This window comes from Sebastes fasciatus, chromosome 15 (genome assembly GCF_043250625.1).
Source record: "Sebastes fasciatus isolate fSebFas1 chromosome 15, fSebFas1.pri, whole genome shotgun sequence".
In the NCBI taxonomy this organism is placed as follows: Eukaryota; Metazoa; Chordata; class Actinopteri; order Perciformes; family Sebastidae; genus Sebastes; species Sebastes fasciatus.
In genome coordinates this window covers 14,392,776-14,410,103 of record NC_133809.1, presented here as the reverse complement: position 1 = coordinate 14,410,103, position 17,328 = coordinate 14,392,776, and the positions used below count along the sequence as shown (strand labels likewise).

Genomic DNA, 17,328 nt, shown 5'->3' with positions numbered 1-17,328 from the left:
AAAAGTGGTATTAATTATGTGTATGGAGCTTCCATGCAAAATGATGATGTACATCCCTGAGTGACTGGCGAAGGCTGCATACCATAAACCACTATCGGAGCCCATTCTGCCAATAACAATAGTTTGCAAAACTTCCTAATCGGCGCCAAATTAGTCGACCTATGAAAAAAAAATCTATGAAATGTGGAGGAAAGCCAAAGACCAAGTGATATGTTTTTGGTGGGATATAGTTCCAGGATTTCTTAACATTGTTAGATGTGATCAAAAATGCTTTTCTCTCAAACTACTGCACTTGTATAGATTAATATCCAGATGATTCTTATGAATTGTTTAGGATTGTGCAGCCTTAGAGAAGATACACACCTGGCTGCTTTCTAGCTGAACTTTAAATTGTAAAGACTGACTTTAAAATAAGCTCACACAAACGTAACGCTTCATGTATAGTCAGAAGGTATAACAGAGCCACACACTGTGTCTGCAGCATCCGCAGAGGGAGATCACTGGCAGAGAGCTTCTGCACTGAAAATGTGAGAAATGTAACTAGTGTATAGTCCAGGTGCCACAGAGCGTACTAATGCATTAACAGGCTTATCAGAGTTGTGAGGGGAGATTTATGAAAACGCTACCTCACATCCGTTTACAAACTCGTCCCAGATGGACGGGGTTAAAGAATGAAAATCAAGTAAAAGTCTGTGGCAACATAACACAGCATCATGCAACTCTATGTGGCTTATGTCATTTGAATGTAATGATGGTGGTGTGTTTAAGTAATTCTCACAATTGCAGAAATTACTTAAGTGTTAAATTGAAGTGGAAGCAATTGTGTATTTTGCCATTTCCTCCAGTAAAAGTCCAGAACAACACCCCCTTCTTACTATTCATTCTTTTCTTTCCTCACGCTCTCTATTCCTCTCCTTTTTTACCATCAGTCTCTGTCACTGTCATCCCCCTTTTCATGTGACCTCTACCTCTAAAATATCCCCCCAACCCACCCCCCCATTTCTGCTGCTGTTTCCTTCCCTTGCCCTTCATCCTCACTCCCCTGCCTTCCTGCTGCAGTTATACGTCCCTGCCACTGTGTCCAAGAGAGGAGGAGGTGACAGCTGATCATCAAACTGTCCGGTGATGATGGATTGGGTACTTTACCAGGCGTGGCCCCCTCTCTCTGATGGTCGGCGACAACTGCCTACAAACACTGTCGATTCACAGACACATCAATAGCTCTTAACATACAGCCCTTCAGCCTCCTGCCTGGCTGCTTGACATCCTGCTCTTTCACTGCTTTCCCATCCTAGCACAGAGCACAGAGCACAGAGCACACACACACACACACGACAGAGCTTGGCAATGCTTCATCAGCCTGAGCCTTGGCATTAGCAGCCTGCTCCGGCTGAATGGAGACCTCAGTGGCTCTCTGATGAGGAAGAAACAGAACAGAGAGAGAGAGGTAGCAGCGGAAAAGCTTAAACGGGGCAAATGTGCAGAGCAAAATGCATGTAATAATGCCATGTAAGCAAAGAAATAGAGACAGACAAGGAGGGGAGAGAGAGTGAGATGAGGGGAGTGACTCCACAGAATGCAGAGCAGGTAGCTGCCAGAGTGGATTACTGCAGCAGGAATGCAGCACTGGCTGCAGGAGGGAGGGAGGGAGGGAGGGAAGAGGAGACGAACAGAGAAGGAGGTAAAGTGATGAAGTTGTTATATCTGAGGAGAGATACTGAATCATATAGTTATTACAGGCCATCCTATTACTGTAAGTAAAGTAAAGTAGTTAGACTGTAAATGTATGTTAAAGCAAGGATAAAACGGCTGATAAGCTGAGCTGCTTATTAAATTTCACATCAAGCATACAAATGTGCTCACACGCACTTTAATGTTTGAGCACGTAAGAGGATGAATTTAAAAAATCAGCATGGACTCTGATATGAATAAATATCCCTTGAAATGCCTCTAGTGCACAGGAAGTGAGACAGTGTTTTCAGAAAGAATTAGGGGCCATTCACATTGCTGCGTTTTTGGCTCCCTTAAATCCATTGTTGTCAATGTGGACGCGCGCAAAACACGGGACCGACGGCATCGCGACACGCAAGCGTTCCCATGCGCCCGTTTTTCCGGGCGCAACAGCTGCGCCCTGAGATAAACAGTGCCTTCAAATGAAACTCGTGAGCGCGTGTTTACAACATGGGAAGTTGTGTACACGACATGCTTGGCGTTCAGGTGATTAGGTTGTGAGAACACCGCTGCTAAGCGACGGTAATATTAACGTTTCTGTCCGGCATCTAGAAACCACAGAGGCTAACAATTTATTGGCGGCAATTTTTTGCCGGCGCTGGAAATCCATTTATCTTTGTTTTGACTGAGTTTAGTTTAGTCAGTGAGGCTTACTTTTAAATTATCGCAACTTCATCGTCATCGCAGCACGCATGTTTTGGTTGCTTAGTGACGGCAGGTGCGAGAGGAGCGCCCAAGCACCTTGGATAAAAGGATGAAAGCGGCACGGCTGGCGTTTTCCGCGTGTTTTTAGATGCTACATGTGAACGGCTCCTTAGGCAGTTTGCATAAAGAGCAACAGCCACAGCTGAACAGAGAACAAGAAGTGTGCCAGCTTCTGATTATGAAAAACCAAGTGGGACAGAACCATTAGTAACAGGACACTGACACGAGAAGCTCCTTTTCCTGTTTTACTGTCGGTTTTCATGGTCTTTGTTAGTTCCGGACTATTTTTTTAGGATGAATTCAGCTCAAGCAGGATGTGAACTAGCATCCGGAATAATAAACGCAACTGTAAATGCAGCTCAGTGAAGACGCACAGAACACGCCTTGGCCACATATTGACCTTAAGCTGTTGTGTGAGCAGACAGCCGAGCAGACAAGACAGTGACACATATAATGTATCTGCTGACTAACCTGGCCTGATAACACACCAGCTGCTGTCGCTGAGAGCGGTGTGAATGTTTATGCATATGACCGCACTGACCCATATGTTACAGAATATATACAGTATGGTATATGTTTGCCACTCCTGTGTGACTCCAGGCTACAGGGAAGGAAGTGCGGCGCCGGCATTTGTGCCCAACGGGAAACAGACTCACAAAGAGCAGAGGAGGGGCGGAAAGAGGCGAGGAGGAGGAGAGGGAGGGGGAGAGGAAGGGAGGAAGAGGTGAGCAAGAGAGGAGGAGGAGAAGAAGAGAGGTGGAGGAATGAAAGAAGAGGGAGGACGGAGGAGGGAGGGGAGCCAGAGGAAACATTATCGATGCTGTGAATCGATTTTGTCTGACTGGGTGACCTGATATACAAGATAACACACACTCACACACAAATAACTATACTAATGTATCTCTAGGTTTTAGAAAAGCCATGTTTTTACATTTTACACATCATTAAATGTCACTATAAGAAAAAGGACATACATACAGGAAATACATTTTTAGGAATAATTCCACATTTTGAGAAATAGACCTCTTTTCTTTCTTTCTGTAAGTTAAATTAAAAGATCTAAACACACTCATGTCTGTGGGTTGGAGCGAGGAGGTATTTTGCATGGCTTAGCATTATGGCTTTATGGCTATAAGCTTTTTTTGCCCTGCTGTTGGAAGCATGGGGAAACAGATGGACCGACTATCTTTAAAGTAAAAATAAATACTCCTAAAAACAACAGTTTGAGGTTAGGGGGAGTTAAATGCTGTAACTACTCCTTGGCAAACAACACAGTGACTTCCCGTAGTCTTGTCGTCATATCAACGTTGCCAGACAAGCCGCGCTATAACTGGAAATGCTCTGGACAGAACCTACTAGGAGAGATGGGTAAGTTATCGTAAGTGTGTCGTTCAGCGTGGGACTCGCACTGGTCTGGTCTGGTCTAGGTCTTGACTTGGTCTTAACCCCTCAAAGGCTTGGTCTTGTCTCATTCTCAGTACGCTCTAGCCTTAGTCATGACTTGGTGTCTTAAGGTGGTCTTGACGACGACGGTGGTGTTGAGCAAAGCTCATAGATTGCATACTGTACAAACCCTGCATTAGTTGTAATGGGTAAAATGTAATATGTAAATCGTTCACTACAAAAATCTCTTGTTCTTAGATTGAAGACATTTTGATTTGGCATTTTATTATCACATTTTTATTTTATTTTATTAAACTTGATGACTTTCGTTGACTTTCAGTGACCCAGAGACACCCTGAATATGTGCAGAAATAAATCAACATTAACTGTAGCACAGGACGCCATAACTTACATTTTAGATGCATCCTTTTGTCTGTCCGTCACACGTTAAGCTCCTCTTCCCAAAGTCTCCATCCTGTGGTCAAAAACACACAAGCAGGGCACGAGGTTAGTAAAAGTGGTCATCATAATATCAAGACACACACACACACACTCATGCCATCTTTCACCATTGTTATGCTTGGCAGTGTTGGCAAGGCCTCGAGCCTGCGGCCGGGCTGACAATGCAGTCACTGTGGGGGAGATCGTTCACAGTCAGGCTAACGGGCTAAAGAATGAGCTAACTGCTCAGATATGGGACGCATTCGGGAGGCTTTGCAATAGACTCATGCCTGAGCAGACAGGCAGTGTTTGGCCACGACAACAGAAGGCCCTATTCAGTTCTCCGAGGAGGCACACAAACACACACGCACCATTATCATAATCATCATCATCCTAGAAGCTCTCATCTGCTTCAAAACATGTGCATGGTTAAACACACACACACACACATACACACACAGAAAATAAGCCAGACTTGGAGCATTCCTCTACAGTAGCATTCCATATGTTTGGTTAAGCACAGAGAATCCAGATTTAAGACGCAAGTCTGGACTGAATTTAAAGGATGAGAGAGGGAAGTGGAGGGAGGGGGAGAAATGAGGAAGAGGAGGGGGGAGGCTGAAGGAGAAAGAGAACATTCCTGTAAGCAGCAACAGGACACTCTGGTACCGAAACATTACATACAACTTACATTAAAGAACGAACTACCAAGTCCAAGAGGTGCTCAGAATAACATCTACAGTTTCATGACAACTAATCAAACTAAACCTGTTTAGTTGATGTTGATGTTTAAAAACTCAAGAACAAGCAAGTAGGGAAGACTCGAGTTGTTTTGTCACCTGTATAATAGGGAAAAGGATGGGAAAAAACTAGCATGAAAAGCATGTAGGGTTGCAGCTCACAATACTTTCACTGTCGACTAATCTCCCGATAATGAATTTGATTAATCGTTTGGTCTATAAAATGTCAGAAAATAGTGGAAATGCTGCTAATTTCCAACTGTTTATTATATTTATTATATATATTATTGGGGGCTGCACGGTGGTGCAGTGGTTAACGCTGTCGCCTCACAGCGACCTGTCCAGGTTGTACCCCGCCTTCGCCCAATGTCAGCTGGGATCGGCTCCAGCCCCCCCAGATGGGATAAGCGGTTACGGATAATGAATGAATATACAGTATGTTATTGGCCTCTTTGGTCTGCCATAAAGGAGACGTCTTCAAATTGTTTTGTTCAATCAACAGTCCGAAACCCAAAGATCTTCAATCCACAAAAGACTTCACAAATCCTCACATTTGAGCAGCTATAACATGACTTTAAAGATTTAAAGATTTCTGTTGAACTAATCAAGCCTGAAATGGTCATAAACTGTTCAGAAAGAGGTATCTCTCTTGACTTAAGCCCCAGAAACACCAAACTGACATCAGAGCCGACAGTTGCGTCGCCTCGCGTTCTGTGTCTTGGCCAAAAAGTTGCAACCGAACACACCGCAAAGACTGCAACAAACGGCCGACTACCACGTAGGCTCTGCGCTTGCGTGAGGGGAAATAACTCTCCACACCAGCAGGTGGCGGTAGTCGGTATTTGTCATTCAAAAAGGGAAACCGGAAGACCGAGGACGGTGGATATACAAGCCGTTGTTACGATACGTACATGAAACAAAGCGGTGTTTGCCGACTCCGTGTATTGGAATGATCAGATGAGAAGAAGATGAAAAATGAGAAGAGCCTTCTGTGTGTGCCTTCTTGACTTGCTGTCCTCACTTCTTCACACAAAAAAACTCACACGGGTAGACTAGAGCCGACGGTGCGGGACACACCGCAAAAGCTAGGCCGACAGACGCTCACCGACTTGAGGTGTGTCAGGGCCTTTAGGCTACAGTAAGTGAGAAAGCAGAGGCAAGCGATGCGCTCAAAGACACTTCGATCATGTAAGTAGCTGCTGATGGACAGAAACAACCAGCCTTTTCGTTGCTCCTGCCACTCTCAGTTCCTCTCTGTGTCATCCTCTCAGTTTGTTCCCACACATCTTTTCCTTACAGGAAGGAGACAGCCCTGCTGCTCTGCACTCAGCTCCGTCATGTTAGATTCATGAGGGCAGCGGCATGACACCGACACGCAGGTTTTGCTGAATCATCCGACGTTCTCACGCTACACGACAGCGCTTCCACGGTGCACCAAACCAAATGTGTGATTATGCAGAGTGCAAAGCCAGCTTTTTGGCACTGAACACTAATTTTAATGAAAATATGTGATTTTACAAATGAGATTCAACACATTCTTAACGATCCAGAAGACGCCAAATACCCTGGTGACCAGAGACCACATGTTTGTCTGTGTTTGTATGTGTTGGTGGGTTATGTGTGTGTGTGTGTGTGTGTGTGTGTGGGGGGGGGGGGGGGTGGGGGGTCGGAGCTATTCATTCAGACAGTTAGCCAACCCGTAACCAAGCAAAACTGAAAACAGCTGTCTCCTGCTCATCCCTCCTCGCTCCCCCTCGCTTCCCCTCACGCACACAGCATGTCAGGTTGGGAGGATTCATTACGTTACTCAGCAGAATGAACTGAATCAGTGTGAGGTGGCACTTCCCTCCAGCGTCTGTATCCGTCTCTGAACAACCAGCCGTCAGCTCACTTATATTAACACAAAGTAAGTGTCATTTCCAGCACACTGTATCCACTTTACAGTACATTTATGTGTCATAAACAGAATTTATAGAGTAGTTGTAATCATTATGATTGATGAGCATATTTTCCAGTATCTGTATGTACCAAGATGTGAATGCAAAAAAACACTCATAAAATAATCAAACAGATGTTCAGAATCATAAATTTAGACACCAGAAATTTGTAAAATGATGATATTAAAAGATCATATCATCACAATATTGCTAATAATAATAATACATAGGGGTGGGAATCACCAGATGCCCCATGATACGATATTATCATGATACAATCTTTTTGCGATTTTAAACATTTTGCAATATGTTGAGTATTGTGATAGGACATATTGCAATTTATTACAAATTATACAGTTTGTCAACATCTGTTTTATCTAATAAGATAACGTTTTCACTCTGTTCATCTCAGAGTTTTCATCTGGACCAAAGATAATGCAGGATTTTCTTTTATGATTCTTCTGGTTACAATTGTATTGTTATGATCATCATATAGAGTTCAAAATTGATATTCAAGTCTCATCTGAAATGTGTCCTGTCCATTTTCACAACAAACACATTAGTACGCTCTGCATTGTACTAATGAGGAAGCTACTGTTCCTGTGCAATCTGTGTCGATGTGCGATAGGATTATCTGTGAAAACATGTCACCAAGATACGCTTCCGTATACTGATCCATCTAGGTGTATTTAAGCACTTCTTGCCCTGGCCCACAATGACTGTCCAGTCAGTGTGCTAATATCACAAAGCAACACAATATTTCTTACCTGAAACAGAGCAGGAATAACCCTCACCTCCCTTTTCACTCTACATAAACATTTTATCTTCTTCTGTTTATCTTTGAGTACGGCTTTATCCCACATATAATGTGAGGCAGTTGATACGTTATCAGCTTTTTGAGCACTTAAGCTTCCCAAACACATACAGTACATGTGAGGCCACACACACACCCACATGCATATATACAGAGACTGACTGCAGGAGATGCTTTAACCTAACATTGATCTGACTGGGACCAACAGCATGAAAAAATACTCCCAACATCCAACATATTGCTTCCAACTGTATGCATTAGCCAGTCTTAAACGGCGATGTTTCACAGCAAAATGGTGTCAAAAGAAAAAGGAGAGAGGAACCACGGCGAGTAAAACATGAGGGGAAACGAGGGGAGAATGAAAGAAGGGGGAAGAGAGAGATCATGTTCAATTTCCTCCGCTGGAGAACATTTCAAGGCCTGAAACTCCATCCTGGGTTCCTCTGGCCAGGCGGGCCTCGTTTGCATGGGAGCCCATTTCCTGTGTGTGATTAGCAGAAGGGGAGAGTGTGTGTGTGTGTATATATGTGTGTGTGTGTGCGCACTGGGGGTTGCAGTTCAGAGAGGTCTGGGGTTGTTTTGTCTGCTCGGGGAGGAAAGGAATGCCCAAATCAAACACAGTGAACAGGATGCCTAGAGAGGGGAAAAGACAGAGAGGCAGAAAAGAGTAAGCAGAGTGAGGGGAAAGATGGGGAGAGACAGGAAGCGGAGTAGCAGACAGGGGGAGCTAACAAAAGAAAGGCGGCGTAGAGCGATTGATTTTTTCATTCCCTGCCAGCGAAGACTGCGAACAGCATTCCTCCGGCTGCTATTTGCATTCCAGCCGAGCAGCAAGGTGGAGTAAGAGTTTGTCTACACGCTGACGAGCTGTCAAAAGGAAAAACCATCCACCTCTTTAACTTCCCCGTGAACCTGAGGAACCAGTCCTAATATCTAATGACTTTTAGCCCTGCCTGTTCCACAAACAACAGCTGAGGCTTTCACACACTAACTGCTGACTACACAGATAGATTAGTGTTGACTATTTTTCATTTATACAACAGTAACATGACAACTAGCAATGTCACACAACACCTCCACAAAATAGGAAGCTCCTGGCAAAATGTCAGCAGTCGTTAAAGGTCAAATCTACTATTTAGAATAAACAAGACTAAGACAGGACTGTCTGACGTAGAAATCGAACAAATGGGATTTTAAAGCATTTTGAAAGACAATAAGATTTAGGGTCTCGCTAAAGGACATTTGCTGGCAAAGACAGTTTCAATCTGAGAATGCTTAAAGATAGGGTCGACGATGTTGGAAAGCTAGCATCATTTGAAAGTAGCATCGCCTCAGGAGCTCCGTCTAAACCCACCAACTCCCCTCTGGGCTCCTTCCAAGGCAACGCCCCCCACACACATGCACAAGCACCGCCGCATCGTCACTACTTCGCAGACAGTTTCTCTTCCATTCTCCAGTAAACTTGCAGCGGCGACGCGCTTTGAGTTCAGGCTGGTGAACGCCAAGGGTAGAGTACAAGCAGGGAGGCATCTGATTGGTTCTTTCCAAGCGGACCGTGAGGCAGTGATTGGTAGACGTTTTTACAGGAATACAGCAGCTACAGATGACGGTTCTTTTTCCGGTCCCCTTTCAGAGCTCATAAGTAATGGATCGCTGTCGGGGGGGTAAAGACCATTTCTACCAATATAACAATTAGTGTATAGTCGATAACATCGTCAACCCTGCCTTTAAGCTTAAAGTGTTTCATCTGAATTTCTGATTACTGTTGGAGCGTGGGGGAAAAATGATATATTTGAGCTGTAATAATCTGTTAGAATTAAAAAAAATTGTCGATGAATAAGCAAAACAGGCCGAGCCTTGTCCACAAGCATAGGTGCTCATATACAAATACACAGTCACTCTGACATGGTTCGATAAAGGTAAGGCAAATGCCTGACAGCAACATTAGCTCGTCACTCACATGATTCATACACAGTTTGTGTCACGTTGAATTTCATCAAACTTGATTTTTTTGAAAAATACACACACATTGAGGACACTAAAGGTATGTTTTCTGGCAATTTGGGGGTTTTACGAACTGAAATACATGTGTTTTATTGGCTAATTCCATTATCTTTTAAATCAAAATTAAAATTGAACTCCCTTTAGGCCAACGCATAAATAAATTGTGGATTAACAGCATTTAGGCCTTTAATGAACAGAATGGACTCATGACCCTGGTATTTCCTACTACAGTCCTGTACAGACAACACACACCTATAAAATAACAAGAAAAAAAAATTTACTGGGTCGCTCTCATTTCCCTGCAGTTTCAAAGTTCACTTTCCAAACACTTCCTTGTGTTGTGTGCGTGAGCAGCTGGACCCTGCCCATACAGGAGTGAGCCATTCCTTGACTGGCAGAGCAGAATTGATAGGCCGCTATTGTTTCCTTTTAAGGTCAATTGTGTCTCAGATGCTTGGCATGGCTGGGAGTGTGAGATGCAGCTGGCTGGCAGGAGAGAGGAAACACTAATTTAACTGCATTCTTCTGTGCAGTCCACACCTAAAGAGAGAGAGAGAGAGAGAGAGAGAGAGGAAGGGAGGCAGAGAAAGAAGAGATGGAATGAGAGAGAGAGTATTTAAGGCAAGTAGGGATGAGAGAGGTTGAATTGCAAAAGATTTGTTGAGGTTTTTAGACAGAGAGAAGAAAAAAATGTATGACTAGAGGGTGAAAACAAGGAGGTAAAAACTACAGCGAGTTTGTCCAAGTGGGTGGGCGAGAGCCACGGGCATCGAGCTCTGCTGTATCTTTGTTTGCCCAGGCGGTTAAAACACGCCACCACATGTGGTAGGCCTGTTTGTCAAGAGGAGGGTATACACTTATACATCTTTATACATACATGTCAACCCATGTAGAGAGCTAAACTTCTCACAGGGAGACAAACAATGCTGTGGCCTCAAGTTCACGTTAGATTCCTCAGCCAAAATCGTCTGTTCGTTCCTCTGAAATTGAATAAAGGCATCAGCTAAAAGTCTAAAATGCGATGTTTAAATATTCTGTTAAAGAGGGAAGGGAGCACGGATGGCCAGACCGGCTTAGCCTCACAAATAAACCTAGACGCTTGGTGAAAAGAGAGGGAGCCGGCTGAAGGTTGGATCATAAAATATGCCTGGTATTCCACAATGTTCCACAGTGCACAAATGAGCCACTCAGGGAGTGTTATGGGATTCCTGTGAGGCTCCTGTGTCTGAATGCATCCACATGCACACACACATAGTACTCACACAACTCAACTGTGGGTGAGCCAGACATCCAATGCTCTACCAGTTAAAAGTGTCGATAATAAAAGGTCAAATTCAACCAAAAAGGTTAAATCCAAATAAATAGGTAAAGGGTTGCTGTCTTTACTATACAGTAAATACAACCTACATTGTGTCCTATATAGGTATCCGAATGTTAGTTGACTTTGAGCCATAAAGAGACGCAAAGAGAGGAAAAGAAGAAGAGGACAGATGACGGGACCACCAGAGGTGAGCCGATGACTCGCTCACAGTCTGAGTCGCTGTGTGTGTTTGTCTGCTTCACTCTGAGCAAGGGATGTGTGTTATCACTGAGTGATCCAATGTGTTTAGGTTAATACAGAGATGTTCCAGTGACTCAGGACATTTTAAACTCAGACAAAGCACTTAAACGAGTCAGCTAATTGACAAATCAAGCAAGAATTTGATGTTAACAGGTGAGAATTTACTGCTTTCCTTGGTCTTACTTTGTAATAAATTGAAAAAATAGAAAAAAATAATTAAAAAATTGTTCTACTCAGCCCAACTTCCCATTCTACTACTACAAAAATATTGGACATGAAAGGGTTTCAAGTCTCTTCAAGTAAAAGCTGCATTTTAGCCAGTCTATTTTTACGGCCTCGCCATGGCTCGCATTGTGCTGCTTCATTTCCCCTGGTCGGGACAGCTAGCATGAGAAGGAGCTCCAAAGAGCAGCGTTGGCATGGAGGGGAAAACCAGCCAACCCAGCCCTTTACAAAAGGCAGAGATCTCCTCCAACATAAAACCAAAGCAGAGAAGAGAAGGAGGGGGAGGTAAAGGGTACAGAGGAGGGGAAAGAGAGGCTGAAAATAGCCTAGCAGTCGGGGTCTGCATGCATCAGCACCACAATGATGAAAGCTCCTAAAACCAGACTTGCTAATGCATGGATGGACGGAGGGAACAGAGGGAGGGATGTCTGTTGGAAAGAAGAAAAACATCTTTTAAACGATGGGTAGGTGAGAAAAAAGGACAAACAGAAAATGAGGGAAAGTCCGATCAAGGTCATGTACATGAAAAAAGTTGCGACAAGTTCATTAGATTTACCGACGTACTGTAGAACTGTAGAGAACTGTACTGTACAGAAAAATAAAGTTGAGTAGAAACAGAGCATTGAAGACAAAACAGCCGAGGACGAGAGAAACAGAAGAGGGGGAAGTTAGCAATCGTCAGGTTGCCATGGCGTCTGGACATTCCTCTCTCCGAGAACATGTATATTTTCTGATCACAAGAAAAATAATCTGCGGGAGGAATTTTATTTTGAGAGCCGCCCTGGAGATCCAAGGATTAGAGCAGGTCAGACAGGAGTGTGTGTGTGTGTGTGTGTGTGGGTGTGAGAGTGTGTGTGGATGTGAGGGTGTGTATATTCCTCATACAGTCGACGACTCATGCATCAGCAAACAGATCATTTGCAAAGGACGAGCACATGAGGATCCAAACCCGGGCTGTTCCACAAGTCACATTTGATCAAATGAACAAGTATCCACACACAAACACACACACACACACGCACACACAGCTACACCAAAGTAAATTTATGAAGGCTACTTTTCAGGATGTTGACACACTAGTCCAGTTTTCAGTCTCATTTTTTTTTTTGTCAAGACAAAAAACAAAGTGTGAAAACGATGTACTGTATTTGAAAGTTCGTTTTACAGATCGGTATGTGTCAAAACATATCTTTTGGTCGGGACCAGTAACTTCCTGGCACCTCTGCTGGTTGCCTGGCAACTAGTCAGAGCCAAGAAAGAAGTAAGCTTTTCATTTTTTTAACGGTTACATATTCATTTTCAGAGAAAAGAATTATAGGCTAATTTCTCTGTCTTCAAACTAAACTAACTATTTTATACTCAAATATCAATATACAATTTTTTTGTTATGTTCATTCAGGTGGACAACAACTATTCGTGAGGCTCACTAAGAGTACAAATAGGTGCCAAACTAAAGGGAACACTAATCTTTCTAAACATATCTGAATATGAATGCAGAGTCCGTAGGCAACGGGACAAGATTTTGGTATTGGAAGCGTCATCTGAAGTATTTCCAAATAGGCGCGTTTGCTTTTCACTTCCAACACCAAATCCTCTGCCATCTCTAGGTCTGGCAAACTCTCTCTCGTCCCGTGTGTGAAATCTGACTCCTGCTACTCTGAGCTGACTCCTTATGGAGCAGGTGCATTCACTTTCAGATTGTAGCATCCGTCGTCCATCTATCGATTGATAACATGCCGCTGATACGCCAAAATTAACGAAATGGGTTTTATTTCTGTAAAAAAAAAAAGAAAGCAAAACGACGGTGGGGACATTGGTGGTGGGTGCGTAATGAAATCGGGTTTATGCCCGACCACCGTGTAACACCGGTAACACTGACTATCGTGACAAGCCTAGCCAAAATCAATCTCGGCTATTGTCTGTTGTCTCTCAATTCCAACTTCATTCTTGCGTCTCAAGTTAATAATCAGACAGTAAACAATGACTGATGCACGGAAGAGTAAGTCTTGGCCCGAATATCTGTCGTCCATGTATCCAATGGCTCCACCAGAACCCCCGAAATATTAACCCTAGAGGCTAAATGGGTTCCTAGATTGAGGGTATCACCACTCTTCCAAAAGATTTTGAATGAAGGTAGTGGATAGTTCTGTTTAAAACATTGATTTCCCATAGGTGTCCACTTGGGTTGAGATCTAGTGACACCCATCAAACCCTTCATTCTGTGAGCTTCTGTAGATGCTCTGCACTCATTTATTCTGTTTTTTCCTGTAATTTGTCACAGTTGCGGTGGTTCCCTGATCCACATTTTCCTGCTAAGACCAAAACACAAGAGACATCAGACGCATCAAAGCACATTTGATGTCGTCTCTCTGGGCCTCACCCAGAAACAGCAGCACCAGTGACAGGACAATAAGCACCCAACAAGTAGAAGTACTTGATAATAGTTTGCCATTTCATCAGTTCAGTCATTTTGATTTTAGACAGTGATTCATAAAACAAAAAAGAAATGTTTTGCTGTAAGTTTCAGAAAATAAAAGAATGAAACAAAGACACTTTGGCCGGTTAGGAGCACATCTGTACACTCTGCTCCAACCGGGCCCTCGACACAGACCTCACGATGAACCCGACCTCTGCGGAGCACTGGACTGGTACCGCCACAGTGAACTCCTGCCAACCGCTGTCACGTCAGTCAGCAGCCATCCGACTGCAAATAACAGGCTGAAACATCATAAATTCTAGGGGGGAGAAGCAGTGACTATAATGCCACGGAAGAGAGGTTGAAAGGGACATATTACAGCTCTCTGCATATAAACACTCATTAAAGTGTAGTGATGGTACCCAAGACACACAAACCCTGCTGCTGGGTGAAGGACTTTGTTCAATATTTAGCCTTTTAAAAGATATTATTGAGGTTACAGATGTGGTGGGTTAGACATCTGTGTCTAGGTGGCATGAGGTAGTATCTTTTTACCACCTGTGTTAGTGGCTTTTTTAAGCTTTTCTGCGCCATGTTCCACAACCAGCATCACAAGACTGATGGGAAGTAGAGCGTGATGTTCACCTTTCTTCCCCCTGCCTTGATTGCTGTCTGTCTGGCCGCTCAGCCACATCTCTAGGAAGAAGAAGAATGCATCTTGAACCAGACTGGAATGGCTCCTGAAATATGCCAAATATGCCCCTGACCCCCCTCCTTTCCTGAAGACGTAGGCCTGCTCGCTAGCCCACCCTCCTTCCTTTTCTAGCCCCCCAACCCACAGCATTCCTGCGCTGTACGCGGCACCGAATGCACGCACACTTACAATCACAGATGACCCACTCGCATAGAAAATGTTAAGGACATTAATAACACAAGTTTCCACCCAGCTGACCCAGACATGCCTTTTAAGGGTAGGCAGTTCAGATTTCTCTTTTCATTAACTTCCAAAAATACTCCTGGACCAGGCGGGAGGAGGGGGAGTGACGGGGTCTCCTCGTTAGCGAGGCGAAAAGAGAGGGAGAGAGTGAGCGAGACAAGATAACAATCAGAAGGAGAGAGGGGGAATATTGGCCCGTAGAGGAGGAGAACACCTAAAAAAATAAGGAATTTACAAGAAATGTCTTAACTTTAGCTCTCCCCTGTTAAAGGTCCCTTTCTCCCCTCCCTCTCTCTCTCTGCCTCCTACATGTTTTTGAAGTTCCTTTGCACTTCTTTCCTCTTTTCTTCCAGGATCGACGAGGTAGCCATTTTTTGAGGAGCCTGTACAGTGTATGAACAAAACAGGCGCGCAGGGGAGCTTCTGTAAAACAACTTATTGGAGGCTGAAACGTCCAACAGAAACCTAAATCCCACGCAGGAACCAGTTGGGGAAAAAAAATTCCAAAAACCAAAGAGGAAACTTGTGTTTCAGGTCAACTGGAAAGCATGTAAAACACAAACACAGTAGCAGAGTGACCCACATTATTGGTCAATGTGGTCCAAACTCCAGCCATGTGGGGCAGCTGGCCGCTGATTACACATTAGAGGACTTATCACCTGCAGCTATCAGGGTATATGTAACGGCCACAAACACATTCTTGGCAGCAGTGTTTTTGCTAAATAAACTGACGCTCAGCACGGAGGACAGAGGTTGTGAGAGAAAAAGACAGCTTGACATAAAGACAGCCACGATTCACATAGAAATCTATTGTGGTTATCATCTACAGTATATTTACACCTGTAATAAGCTGCAATGAGTCAGGGCCATTTTCAAAGGGGTCCCTCGACCTCTGACCTCAAGATATGTGAAAGAAAATCTGAGATGAAAAGAGTGAAAACTGTATCTTATTCAAACAGATGTTGACAAACTGCATAATTTGCAGTTGAAAAAAGGTAATAAATCACAATATAACATATCACTAAATGTTTAAAATCACAACAAAATTGTATCGTGACTTAAGTGTCGTGATAGTATTGTATCCTGGGCCCTCCGGTGATTCCTAATCCTATCTGAAGACCAAAGTCACTAATTCACAATTAGCTTTACACTAAATTCAATATCAACTGGAAGCAGTGGAAAAAATGTGGGAAAAATGTTGAATCATCAGTCAAAAGTACCGCGAATAATAAATGACATTGTGGTATAGCATCTATGGACTTGTCTCTCTCTGGTCCCGTGTGATAAGGAAATGGTGGACGGTTGGGAAGCCAAAATGAAGACCAGATGAAGAGTTTCTAGCTTTAGAAGCATCACATGGTCAACAGCAGGACAGCTGCCTGGTTTTGAGGGCTGCAGGGGAGCGATGGGTGCTCTGCTCATAAATTAAAATTCCTGAAATATGGAGCTAGGAAGCAGTTTGGAAGCCTGGTACATGTCTGAATTACAACCAAAGGGTAATTGCTGGGGAATAGTGATAGAGGAGCATTACAGACATCTGTTTTGAGACAGTAACCTTAAGAGTGAGTCGAGTATCCGAGCCTTTTTTAGCCATGAAGAGATGCCCAGAATTGCATTTGTTATCAAGTTCCTCAGGGTTTTCTATTCCAACAGCCACATGTTGTAGCCCAGATTTTAACTTCTCTATCGACATACCGTAATTTACAATTAAATTTAGCTACTGAAAGGTCGTATATGCTGTCATGCTATCCTCTTAGATTGGTGGCTTTCAGCTACACACAGAGCAAAATGATTTAATTGGTAAAGTACAATTATAGCTCTGCATTGAGCTGTGAGGATTTCTTTCATAATGACAAAGGAAAGGCAACGTCCGTCTGCCAAAATTGGTTAGATGACTGGTTTGCCGGCTTGTCACACGTAAAAGAATACAAGGAAATGGAAATGTGTCATTCAGATTACCCACAGGGAGCAGAGGTTTGGGCCAAGTTTCAGGAAACGTTTCAAACAAACACGTTTTTCCTCAAACTTGATGACTCATTATTGACAGCTTCTCAGTGGTTTAGATAAGAACGATTTATGAACCTCAGATTTTGGCTCTGACCACAATTTTTGTGCCAAGTGTACAAGTCGTTCAACAACGGCCTGATTTGCCCTGCAAAAAAATCCTATTTCATAACCACGCGCTCATGTAACAGGTTCAATAACCAACCACACAGTAACTCAATAACAGGTCAGTTATTGTTTTGCACTATGGAACTGTGATGCTAGAAACTTGAATTTCCCTTGGGATCAATAAAGTTACTATCTATCTATCTATCTAAATACCAGAGATGTCCGTTTGTCTCACTGGTTAAAAATGAGTCTTGGTTACACAATATGGCAATGTTGCTGAAGATTATGACACAAATTACAAAATACAAGATAGAAGATTAAA

At 43.4% G+C, this 17,328-nt stretch overlaps 1 protein-coding gene across 1 annotated transcript in view; it reads right to left on the bottom strand.

The window, feature by feature from the left end:
• luzp1 (leucine zipper protein 1) overlaps positions 1–17,328 on the bottom strand; it is a 53,571-nt gene that overhangs the window by 29,289 nt on the left and 6,954 nt on the right. The window contains exon 2 of the mRNA XM_074659840.1: positions 4,232–4,294. The gene's annotated coding sequence lies outside the window, so the exon portion shown is untranslated. The remainder of the gene's footprint in view (positions 1–4,231; positions 4,295–17,328) is intronic.